Source organism: Sus scrofa, chromosome 7, assembly GCF_000003025.6.
Source record: "Sus scrofa isolate TJ Tabasco breed Duroc chromosome 7, Sscrofa11.1, whole genome shotgun sequence".
Lineage (NCBI taxonomy): Eukaryota > Metazoa > Chordata > Mammalia > Artiodactyla > Suidae > Sus > Sus scrofa.
In genome coordinates, this window is record NC_010449.5 from 77,726,680 (window position 1) to 77,738,744 (window position 12,065).

General features: G+C 42.8%; 1 protein-coding gene across 15 annotated transcripts in view; it reads left to right on the forward strand.

Moving 5' to 3' along the window:
- The window catches only part of CHD8 (chromodomain helicase DNA binding protein 8), a 60,673-nt gene that overhangs the window by 7,204 nt on the left and 41,404 nt on the right, over positions 1 to 12,065 (forward strand). Inside the window, exon 1 of one of the 15 annotated variants that reach the window (XM_021099300.1) lies at positions 4,894 to 8,090. The exons of 10 other annotated variants lie outside the window; for them this stretch is intronic. The gene's annotated coding sequence lies outside the window, so the exon portion shown is untranslated. Of the gene's footprint in view, positions 1 to 4,893; positions 8,091 to 12,065 lie in introns of those variants that run through there. 4 more of the 15 variants (XM_021099293.1, XM_013978249.2, XM_021099295.1 and 1 more) reach the window with 4 other exon arrangements.

The window sequence follows — 12,065 nt, forward strand, 5'->3', positions numbered from 1 at the left end:
TTTTATGATGCCTTTTTTGAGTGTTTCTGGTAGGAAAGATGCCACTGCCCTTTACTCTCTCAGCAGTCTGAGAGAAGCCCTTGGTTTCGGTTGGTCGGATACCTCCACATTACCCCTCTGCAGCCCCACTCCCACTCACCTTTGGCTGGAAGCTGAAAGTGCATTCCTGCAACAAAAGTACATTGAGTGTCCGTTACCACCTGATAAGGAAAGGAAATATTGTAATAAGTCATTGTAATAAGTAATATTGTAATAAGTCATACACAGTCCTTGCCCTTGTGCACCTTGCATTCTAATATGGGGGTGAGGGAAGATGGCTATTAAACAATTATATGACCAGTTATTCAGCCTACTACAAAAGAGAAATTATGCATATTACAGGAGAATTTATAATAGGGGCATATAACCCTTAGTATAGTTGAGTAGTTAAGACTGTGACTTCTAAAGTTCCCGCTGTGGAACAACGGAATATGCAGTGTCTCTGAAGCACTGGGATGCAGGTTTGATCCTGGGTACAGTGGGTGAAAGGAGCAGCTGTGGAGTAGGTAGCAACTGTGGCTTAGATCTGATCTCTGGGTTGGAATCTCCATGTGCTGCGGGACAGCCAAAAAAGGGGCGGGGGGAGAATGTGACTTCTGAAGCCACACTACCTAAATTTGAATCTGGCACCACTTTCCACTAGCTGTGGCCTGTTAGACAGATTGCTTCTCTCTCTGTGCCTCAGTTTCCTCATCTATAAAAAACAGCTAAGTTATTTCAAGTTTAAGAAAATTGAATATGATTTCCCACTGTGGCACAACGGGATTGGTGGTGTCTCTGCAGTGCCAGGATGCAGGTTTGATCCCCAGCACAGTGGGTTAAAGGATCTGCTGCACTGCCACAGCTGTAGTGTAGGTCGCACCTGCAGCTTGGATTTGATCCCTGGCCTGGGAACTCCATATGCTGCAGGGAGGCCAAAAAAGAAAGGAGAAAGAATGAAAATTAAATATGCCAGTGCATTTTCATTGTTTAGAAGAAGGCCAGTTGTGTAGTGTACACTCAACAAGTTTGGCTCTTTTTTTGTCTGGGAGGTCATGGAAAGCTTTTCTTTGAAATGATGCCACTGAAGTGAGCTTTGAAAGGTAAGAATTAAATAGGCAGAATGGAGGGGAACCAGTCAGAAGGCAATTGCAGTAGTCCAGGGACGTGAGGGGTGGTAAATTGATCCAAAATAGTAGTAGAGGCAGATGTGTCTGGATGTGAGGGATATTTAGTAGGTAAAAGGCAGGATTTTAAAATATTAGATAGGGGTGGTAAGGAAGAGGCTTTTCTGGTCTCTGTGGCCATAACTGAATAAGAGATGCTGGAGGATGGTTGCACTCTGTGTGTGCGCATACATGGTGGTGATTGTGGAGGAGGCTAGAGAAACTGCGAAGGAGTCAGTCTCCTTGAGGTAATAAGCCTCTTATAGGGAAAGGTGGACAGGTGGGTTAGCCAGGGAGACTGGAGATGCTACCAGGAAGAGCTCTTGAGTAAGCAAGTGAACGCACAGGCCTGGAGTTCAGGTCTCTTGCCCAGAAACATGAGAGACATAAAGCATATAGGTGGTTCGTTGAAGAAGATAATGAATAGTAATTGAGGCCATGTATATGAATTAGATATTCTTTTTTTTTTTTTTTTTTTTTTTTTTGTCTTTTTGGTATTTCTTGGGCCGCTCCCGCGGCATATGGAGGTTCCCAGGCTAGGGGTCGAATCAGAGCTGTAGCCACCAGCCTATGCCAGAGCCACAGCAACGCGGGATCCGAGCCCAGTCTGCGACCTACACCACAGCTCACGGCAACGCCAGATCGTTAACCCACTGAGCAAGGGCAGGGACCGAACCCGCAACCTCATGGTTCCTAGTCGGATTCGTTAACCACTGCGCCATGACAGGAACTCCCCTGAATTAGATATTCTTGAAAAGAAAGTATAGAATGAGACAAAAAGAGGGCCTGGAACCAATGCTTGGTCAACTTTAGCTATTAGAGGCTGGTAGAGGAGAAGAGTAGCAAAGGAGAATTGGGCAGAGTATTAAAGCATAGTTGATTTACAATGTTCTGTCAATTTCTGCTATACAACAAAGTGACCTAGTCATCCTTTTTTCTTTTTATGGCTGGAGCTTTAGCTGCAGGCCTGTGCCAGCCATGGCAATTCCAGATCTGGATACCATAGCTTGTGGCAACACCAGATCCTTAACCCACAGCATGAGGCCAGGGATTTAACCCACATCCTAATGGACACCATGTTGGGTTTTTAACCCACTGACCCGCAGTAGGAACTCCAGGATCCCTGAGTTGGATGCTAGTGACTTAGAACATCTATAGCAGGTTTAGGCTGACTAAAGCCAGTTAGTTTTACATGATCTTCAGACCCTAGAATCTGAAGTGTTGTTACCCCTGTTTGCTTTAAATTAGATTTAATGTAGAGGAAGTAAGAGGTGCAGTGCATTTGCAAGTTCATAGATATTAGCCTGCTGAAGTCAATGAATTATTCTGAAGGTCATTAGTCTGAGTGGTGACCCCCTCTAAAGCTGATTAGCATCTCCCGGGTATGGAGAGACACTGGCAAAACCAAATTTGTTTACAACTATCTATCCAGCAACATTTGTTGAGTACTTCCTGGAACATAGTGATTATATACCAAGAGGTGTTCCAGGAGTTCCCACTGTGGCTCAGTGGTAACGAACCCCACTAGTATCCATGAGGATGCAGGTTCGATCTCTGGCCCTGATCATTGGGTTTAGGATCTGGCGTTGCTGTGGCTGTGGTGTAGGCTGGGCAGCTATGGCTCTGATTCGACTCCTAGCCTGGGAACCTTCATATGCCACAGGTTTGGGCCTTAAAAAAACAACAACAACAAAAAAAACAAAATCCAAAACAAACAAACAAAAAACCCCAGTAGGTGTGCAAGGTGTTTGACTATTCCTCATTAATGGCCCTGTAATTTGATCCACCTTTGTACAGAGGCTGAACTGGGTGGGACAGAAATTTGAACCCAGATCCCTCATCATTCCTCCACATACAAATGTAACTAAAATGTGAAGTAAAAGATACTTATCCCAAAAGAGTACTTAACAAAATGCTATATGGAAGCTCATATGGGACCGATTACTTTTGACTTGATAATGAAAAGTAGGGAGGCTTTCAATTATTAAATCCAACAGACATTTTATTTACTTATTTATTTTTGGCTGCACCTGCGACATGTGGAAATTCACAGGCCAGGGATCGAACCTGTGACACAGTAGCAACCCAAGCCACTGCAGTGACAGTGCCAGATCTATCCTCAGCCTGCTGTGCCAGAAGAGAACCTCCCCAATGGAGATTTTAAAGTTCTTATAAGACATTTTTACATTGCTGATGTAATTCATCACTCTTTCCTCCTGTAACACTCTTTACTTCTGTGACATTGCACTCTGTTTCTTTTGCTTTTCCTTTACTAGCTGCTTAGTAGGTATATCTTATTCTGATTCTTAATTCTTGATGTTCTTCTGGGTTCCTCCTTAGCTTTTCTCACTTTACACCAAACTTCTCAAATTTTGGGGTTTCTAGCTAAGTGTTTTGTTTAGTCTGCATAGTATTTAAAACCTTTTAAAAAGTTAGTCAGGGAGTTCCCGCTGTGGCACAGTGGGTTAAGAATCTTACTACAGCAACTCAGGTGACTGCGGAGCTGAGGGTTCAATCCCTGGCCTGGCACAGTGGGTTAAAGGATCTGGTATTGCGGCAGCTGTGGCTTAGGTTCATCAGTTTGTGGCCCGGGAACTTCCATATGCCATGGGTGCAGCCATTAAAAAAAAAAAAAAAAAAAAAAAAAAATTAGTTGAATATATTGAAAACCTGGAAGATTTACATAAAATTCTGTACTTCTGGCTTTTGAAAAACCTGGAGTTCTCTCTTAACCTTGAGTTGCATTTCTCTATGGCAACCCTTAACTAGAGCTGACTAGCAGCTGCTCTCTTTGGAATGGACATCCAGTTCTTTATAGACCCCAGTGTTCTCTCATCTTTCCCAACAATATTGGTGCAGTGTTTCATAAACTTACTCTGGTGTGTGTGTGTGTGTGTGTGTGTGTGTGTGTGTGTGTGTGTGTGTGTGTGTGTGTGTGTGTGTGTGTGTGTGTAGGTTTTTAGGGCCACACCCTTGGCATATGGAAGTTCCCAAGCTAGGGGTTGAATCAGAGCTGCAGCTGCCAGCCTACACCACAGCCACAGCAATGACAGATCTGAGGCACATCTACAGCCAACACCACAACTCATGGCAATGCGGGATCCTTAACCCACTGAGCTAGGCCAGGGACTGAACCCAAGACCTCATGGATACTAGTTGGGTTCATTACCACTGAGCCACAACGGGAATTCCTCCACTCTTTTTTTTTTTTTTTTTTTTTGTATTTTTTTATTATGGTTGATTTACAGTATTCTGTCCATTTCTGCTATAGGAACTCCTCCACTCTTAAAACTACTATTTTGATACTGATAATTCTAAATCTATACATAAGCAACTTTTGGATTTATACATCCAACCTCCTATTGAGTATCACTACTTAACATGCTGTAGGCAATTCAAACTAAACATGGCTGAACTCATTTTCCCCTGTAAACTCTAGATTCTGCCAATTTAAAAAATTTTTTATATATTTATTATGTCTTTTGTCTTTTTAGGACTGCACCCTTGGCATATGGAAGTTCCCAGACTATGGGTTGAATCAGAGCTGTAGCCACCAGCCTATGCCACAGCCACAGCAATGTGAGGATCCAAGCTGCGTCTGCAACCTACACCATAGCTCACTGAAACACCAGATCCTTAACCCACTGAGCAAGGCCAGGGATCAAACCCAAGTCCTCATGGATACTAGTTGGGTTCATTAACCGCTGAGCCACAACGGGAACTCCTCTACCAATTTTTATCCCAAGTATTACTCAGCTCTCTCTCTTCCTTACTATCTTTTTTATGAGAGTTGTAACATTTATTTCAGGTTCTCTCTCTTTGTTTCTTTTTTGCCTTACCTGTGGCACATATACGTTCTAGGACCAGGGATCGAACCTGCGCCACAGAAGTGACCAGAGCCACAGAGGTGAAAATGCAGGAGCCTTAACCTGTTAGGGCATTATAGAACTTTCCCATCATTAACTTTTGAACCTCACTGCAGTGATTTAGGCTCTGATCATCTTGTTAGGATTCTTGGTTGCAAATAACAGAAATCATCTTTTGGCTAAATTAAGCAGAATGGGAATTTATTCTAAGGATATTGTGTGACTCACAAAATCAGTGGGAATGCTAGAGAATCTGGTTTAGAAAATGATCTGAAATCATGGGAGAACATGCCAGGATCACACCGTTGAACAGTCAGTTTATGATGCTGCAGAATCCCAGTGTCTGCCATTGCTGAATTTGTCTAACTTGTCGGTTCTGAATTTTTGCATTATCGCTGCAAAGTCAAAGTTCTCCACAGGAATGTCCACTTAAATTAGGTTAAGTTGTGTGCTTATTTCTGCTTCCCCACCCCCCACTTCATTCCTCGCTGCCCCAACCCCAGCTCTATAGTGGGAGGTAAAGATCCGTCTTCCTTTGAAGACTCTTACCTTGAGCTATTTCCCCAATATGGGAAAGGGAGTTTTGATTGCTGAGTAGGAAAAAAAAAAAAAGCAAATATCCACTATACAGCTCTTTTCTGGACTACCATAGCAGCTTCCTAGCTACTTCTGTGTCCTCTGTCCCCTCATGGCCCAAATCTATTCTCTGTCTGGCTCTAACATCCAGAGTTAGCTAACTAAAATGCAGTTCTGACTACGTCATTTCACGTCTCAGTGGCTCCTCATCCAGCTATAAGAAAATACTTTAATTTGTCACTCAAGGCTTTCCTTAAAGGGTCTCACCCTCACCTCTCCTTTCAGTCTTGTCACCCTCTAATTTCTTCTTTGCAATGTACATTTTGGCAAGACTGAACTGAAGAACTACTTAGAATTTCTTCTACATGCGTCATGCTGTTTTTTCCTTGCTCTGCTTCGTTTTACCTTTTCCTCTTACTGTCCCTACTGCCTGAATACCCTGTTCTTGTAGCCCACTTTACCTTCCCTAGTTAACTCCTCCTTATCCTTTAAGAAACTACTTCCTTGATACCTTTTTCTTGTGTTAAGTCCCTTTCATCTGTGTTCCTGAAATAGCCCCTTGTTTATTTCATTGCCGTGTCATCTTGAAATTGTTTACATTTGTCACTATTGTCATAGTCTCTACTCTTCACCCTCTCCCCACATGTATACACAAATACACTCCTATCTGTTGTGAGTTCTTTGAAGGTGGAGACTGTCTTATTCATCATTGGTTCTCTAATACTACCGTATTACTCCGTTTATTGTATACTCAATAAATGGTGAGATAATGAGGCATTTGATATAGATCTTAAAAGGTAAGTAAGATTCTGATAAGGCATAGAAATGGAATAAGGATGACATAATTTGAAGGCAACAGTATTAGCTAGGCTTAGATGAGAAAAAATATATGACAATATCAAGTTGTCTTTTTTGGCCAGCATGTCTGTGTATCTGTAGAAGAGTAGGAAATAAGTCTGGGAAGGCAAAATATGGTCTTAGGAATTATGTTTTAAGTAACAGGGAACCTTTGAAAGTTTTCAAGCAAGGGACTGATTTGGCCGTTCTGTGTTTTAGGAAATTAATCTGGTAGCAGAAAGGATTAGTAGGGGGAGAGATCAATTATGAAGCTTCTTTCTCTTACACAAGCAACTGTATAAATAAAGAAGTGGCAGCAGAAGTAGAGGAGTGAGATACATGAAATTCTGACTTTGCCATTTTGTTTCATAATTGAATCACTCAGCTCTAAACCTCAGTTTTCTCATCAGTGCAGGAGGACTGACTTGATATGATTGGCAAGTCTTTGCCAGCTCCAAAATCTATGATATATTTACAGGATAGTCAATGGGACTTTGCAAATGACTTAACGGTGGATACAAGAAGAGGTTTCAGAGGCGCCTTTGAGGTTTCGAGCCTCAATGAATGGGAAAACAGTATTGCTTGTTTGAGTGGGGATTGTGTGTCCTTAGCATTAGTGGCAGTAAGATCTTCAAAAATAGATCCAAGGCCAGGTTGATCTTCTTCCTTCTTTGTGTCCTAGAGCACAAAAAAATAGGATTTCAGCAGAAACTAGTGGTCAGGAGGTAAGCAGCTGTTTTTATTAACAGTTTACTTTGGGGTAATTTAAGCTTGCCCACCATGGTTCTGAGGTTAGCCACCCTGGGGAATTCGAGTGCTCTCAAGTGCCATGGCAAACTGGACACTGGCCCATATGTCAGAGGGGCTGAGTTTCAAGAGAAGAAGTGAAGACCAGGTTTGGGGGTGAGGAGTGGGTGTGTCTCTTGGAGAGAGGTGCTGGGAATTGTTCGTGGGTGCCTGGGGTTCCTTTCTAGAAAGTGATACGGCTGCCCAAGGGTCAGAGTATCAAGAATGCAGTTTGGTTTGTGGCAGAGAGTGTCTTTTAAAAGTAAAAGGCTCCAATGCTCCAGCAATTGGGCGGACTCACTCCTACGATGAGGGCAGATTTGGCCCCTTTTAATGGGTCGTGGAATAAGGTGTAGTCACTACAGCAGAGGAGTTGACAGGGCTGCTAGAAGAGAATCCAGAGGGGGGAGGAGTTGGCCTAGTGTGGAACCCTCCCTCCCGAGTTTAGACTTTGGTGTGCAGAATACAGTATAGGTGGTGGAGGAATTTAATCCCCAGGACCAGTTTCCCGTAGCTTGAGACCGTTTCTCTGGCCAGCACACCCCCAGTCCCTTTTCTTTTTTTTTAAGCAAGCTGCAGGCTTCGCCTCGGCCCTAGAAACCGGATAGGCCTCTCCGTGCGCTCTCAACCTAACCCCGCGGCGACGGGGGAGGGGGAAGCTCTGTTTAGTCCCACCCTTTGCGCTGTTTTGCGTCTTTGCGCCCATGGTGAGTGGCAGTGGAGCTTAGCCAATGGGGACGCGGGGCGGGCAGGAGCATCAAGTTAGGCTGCGCAGGAGGAGGGGGAACTGGTGCTGGAGAGACAGCGAGAGGGGCGAATCGGCCCCCCACGGCCGCTGCAGGTAAAGGCACCTCTCTTACCCCGCGGGGTGAGGCACAGCTCTTTTTCTTCTTCTGGGCTTGTCGGGCCTTCCCGCCTGTAGCTTTCGCCCTAACATTGCTCCCACCGGGGCATCCACACCCCCCCCTCCACCCCACACACACACACTCCGCATCTTCCCGTCTTGGCCATCCCCACCCTGGAGGGCACCCCGCTAGCTCACTCTCTCAAGTGCATGTACCTCCTCTCCATTTTCCGGGCTCCAGTTGTCAGAAATCTCTCTCCTCTGATATATGGGCCTTCCTGGCACCAGCCCCGGCAGTATGAGCAGGTAATGTACACGGATCCCGGCCACCCCCGCCCCCAGTCGCGTTTTCCTCCCCATCAACCTCTCACTTCCTTACCCTGCCCCTTCTCTTCCACAAGAGTACATAATTTTTGTAGTTTCTTCTTTACCCCCTTGAACATACGTACATGATTTTAGAGTTCATAGTTGCCTATTTCGCCTTCCCTGTTTTTCAGAAGGACTCACTTTACCAGCCATATTTGCCCCCAAATGTCCATACCCTGTTGAGGTTTGAGTGCATTTTCCTTCTGTAATTAGAAAAACAAAAAACAGAGTGGCCACAAATTTGGTCATGAGAATGGTGAAGATAGAGAAAATGGCTTAGGATCTCGATCTTCTTGAGGAAATCTCCCGAGTGGCCTTAAGTTAATAGCTCCATTTCTTACGGTCTGTGTCCTTCCATCCTGATCCTCTGCTGACCCTAAATTGTGATTACATTCACCTTGGATGCTTATTTCCCATTTCTATAAGGTTTGAGACCCTTTGGGTCTCACAGATGTCTCCTTGGTACAGTTTTTAAATCATTCTCTTAAAATTATGTTGGTGATTTTCATCTTAAACCTTCTGATTTATTTTCAAGGGATTTTTGAAACAGCTTCTACCCATCTTTTGTTTCAACAATGTCTGCAGCTGATCCTCTTGAAAAGATACAGTTTCCAATAACAACATTAATACTTTGAAGTAAAATAGTTTGTTCTTTTCTGAATCTTTGACCAGTTAGAGGTAAAGTGGGCTTGGCTGGTACTTCTAAAAGTGTATATTGCAAAAAAAAAAAAGGTCAGTATTTGTCAATATGGTATTTGGCTCTTATCTTCTAAGAGGATGGGCAGTACAGAGAAATCTGTAAATGGAGATACAGTTCATTTTATATAATTTTATGTATTAGACAACTGGACTGATTTCTGTTCCAGTGTTTCTCATCCACCATAAACAGTATGATAAACCGTGAGAAATCTTATCCCACCACAGAGATGTTAATAATCCTTCCAAACCAGGGGTGCTTCTTCTTTCTCTGTCCCTGCCTATCCCCCCCAGGCTGCTCCCCTGCCACTGGTATCTTTTACAGATCCTCACAGGCCAAGAGATATCATCCAGTTTTATTGAATATAAATAACATAAACAATGGTATGTGTTTTCCTTTTATAACTTGTATCATTGAATATACATTTTCAAACTTTACATACCTTTCATCTCCCAGTGAGAATCACTGCTTTGTTGAAAGGTATGGGGGAAAGTATGGAGGAGAATTAAAATAAAGCCCTTGGAGTTCCCATCGTGGCACATTGGAAACGAATCCGACTAGGAATCATGAGGTTGCTGGTTCCATCCCTGACCTCACTAGTGGGTCAACAATCCGGCGTTGCTCTGAGCTGTGGTGTAGGTTGCAGACGTGGCTCGGATCCTGCGTTGCTGTGGCTGTGGCATAGACCAGCGGCTGTAGCTCCAATTAGACCCCTAGCCTGGGAACCTCCAAATGCCACAGGTGTGGCCCTAAAAAGCAATAGAATAAAGTAAAATAAAGCCCTTTATGATTGGACAGACAGGTTGTTACTGAAATGGGTATGGGTAAGGAGACATGTAGAATAAGAACAGGAGAGTTGGGACTCTAGGTTCCAAGAAAATCCAGAAGAACTATATTAGAGGTAATAAAGCTGCAGAACATCAATTTGTGCTTACTTTAAGAGGAAGGAGTAGTTCCTCCTTTAAGAAGCAGGTGAGATGAAGGGCTATTATATGAAGAATTTCTCTGGCTTGTTATTTGGAAATTATAGATGGGTGGCTTTGGATTTTAACCTTTGCTGAAGTTCTGCTTCTCCCCAGCTCCCATCCCACCCCCAAATTTTCCGTCATTATTCTGATCATTAGTTTGAAATCATGGAAGGTCATAGAGGACAACCATCAAACTCTATCTTTCCTTTTGGGCATATACATGTCTTTTTCTTTGGGGCACTGGTAGGTGAAGACTGGCTTTTCATTCTCAATATGATACAAGTCTGTTATGATTTCTTTATCTAGGCAGTTGCTTTACTTAGGGATATCTTAAGGGTTTCACGTATTTGGAATTTTTCACCAGGATTTAAACCATAGAAAGAGAATCCATGGAATAGATGAGCTTGGTAGAATAGGCCAGATATGGATATAGCCAGGATGACCCATAAGTCGGAATAGAAAGAGGGGTGAAGAAGTTGGAGGTATGTTCCCGAGAAGGTTTAATCTTTTGCGAGTCAAGGACAACGTAAAGGTGTGAGGCCAGAAAGAAGCAGGAGGAGATCTGTTTTGGCACAGTGGGTTAAGGATCTGATGTTACTATAGTGGCTTGGGTTGCTGCTATAGCGTGGGTTCAATCCCTGGCCCAGGAACTTATGTGTGCCTTGGCATGTGTGCCCCCCCCCCCAAAAAGAAGGAAAAGCAGAAAACTAGGATTAAAATATTTGTACAAGATGAATTAAGTCAGTAGAGGTGAATTTATGGGATGGGACTAAGAAGTAGTGAGACTTGAGTGTGTGGCATTAAGTCAGTGGTGAGGTTTTTAAATTATTGGACACTGACTGTACCAGAAAAAGCAGAAATTTGGCCCCAAGATTGGAAAAGGAGACAAATGATAAGTGCACTGACCTTTAAAGACTTATACTTGAGTCGTATAGAAGCAAGAAATATGTTGGAAACTGCTAGCCTGGTTTCTCCCCTTAAAAAATGAGATCTGTCTCACTGTTTGAGATTGGGCAGTTGTAGAGGGATGGAAGAGCATTTGAGTGAAAAAAAAGCAAGGAGTCCTGGAAAGGACAAAATATGCCATGGAAGAAAAAGCAGGTTAAAAACTATTATTATCAGCATAAACTTGTAGTTAGTGGAAACTTTCACTGTAGTTCTTTGTGATACCTAACTGTTAGATATTTAGTGTAACTTCTCTGACCGTGAAAAGGAGATGAACGATAATAGGCAGCAAAGTAGGGCATAACTAGAAAAAAGTTAATGGTAGTATTGAGAAAACTTATAAAATTATTGAGTAGATTTTCATTAAATCAAGAAACATCCATAACTCTTCTGATCACCATTTTGAGGAGCTTTGGGGCAGGTGTTAGATAGGAGAGGGTGGAATGAGCTAGTGGAATAGTTTAGCCAGGGAAGTGATAGGGACCCTGGTTGAAATGTGAAGGGTATACAGTTACTGAGGCTAGGAAGATCTTGTTTAACATTGGTAGAGATGCCATGTATGCTTTGTAGTTTTGACTGATATGCCAACCTCTGATGAATCAGTTCTCTTTATCTATGTCAGAGTTTCTGGGCTGTTTACCCACATTATGTCATTTAAAAAGGATAGCTGGAAGGGGGAAAAAAGTTTGGGGTTGTGTGAAAATTCTTCAGTCAAGTCTGTACTGTGTCACTGACCGATTTCTTCTCTGTTGTCTTTTAAAAGTTAGGAGAAATGGTGTTATTAAGCAAGACTCCTGGATTGACAAATATTGATATCAAATACAAATGCAGACACTACATTTTCATATAGTTATCTAGTAATGTATTTATAAATCCTTGTCTTAGTTGTTCCTTTTTCCAGCATTTTTATGAACATAAAGCCCCAGATGTGGATTTAGTAAACATACTTTCAGTTATTTGTACAACAGTTTTTCAAGATCAGAAGCTTTCTACAGT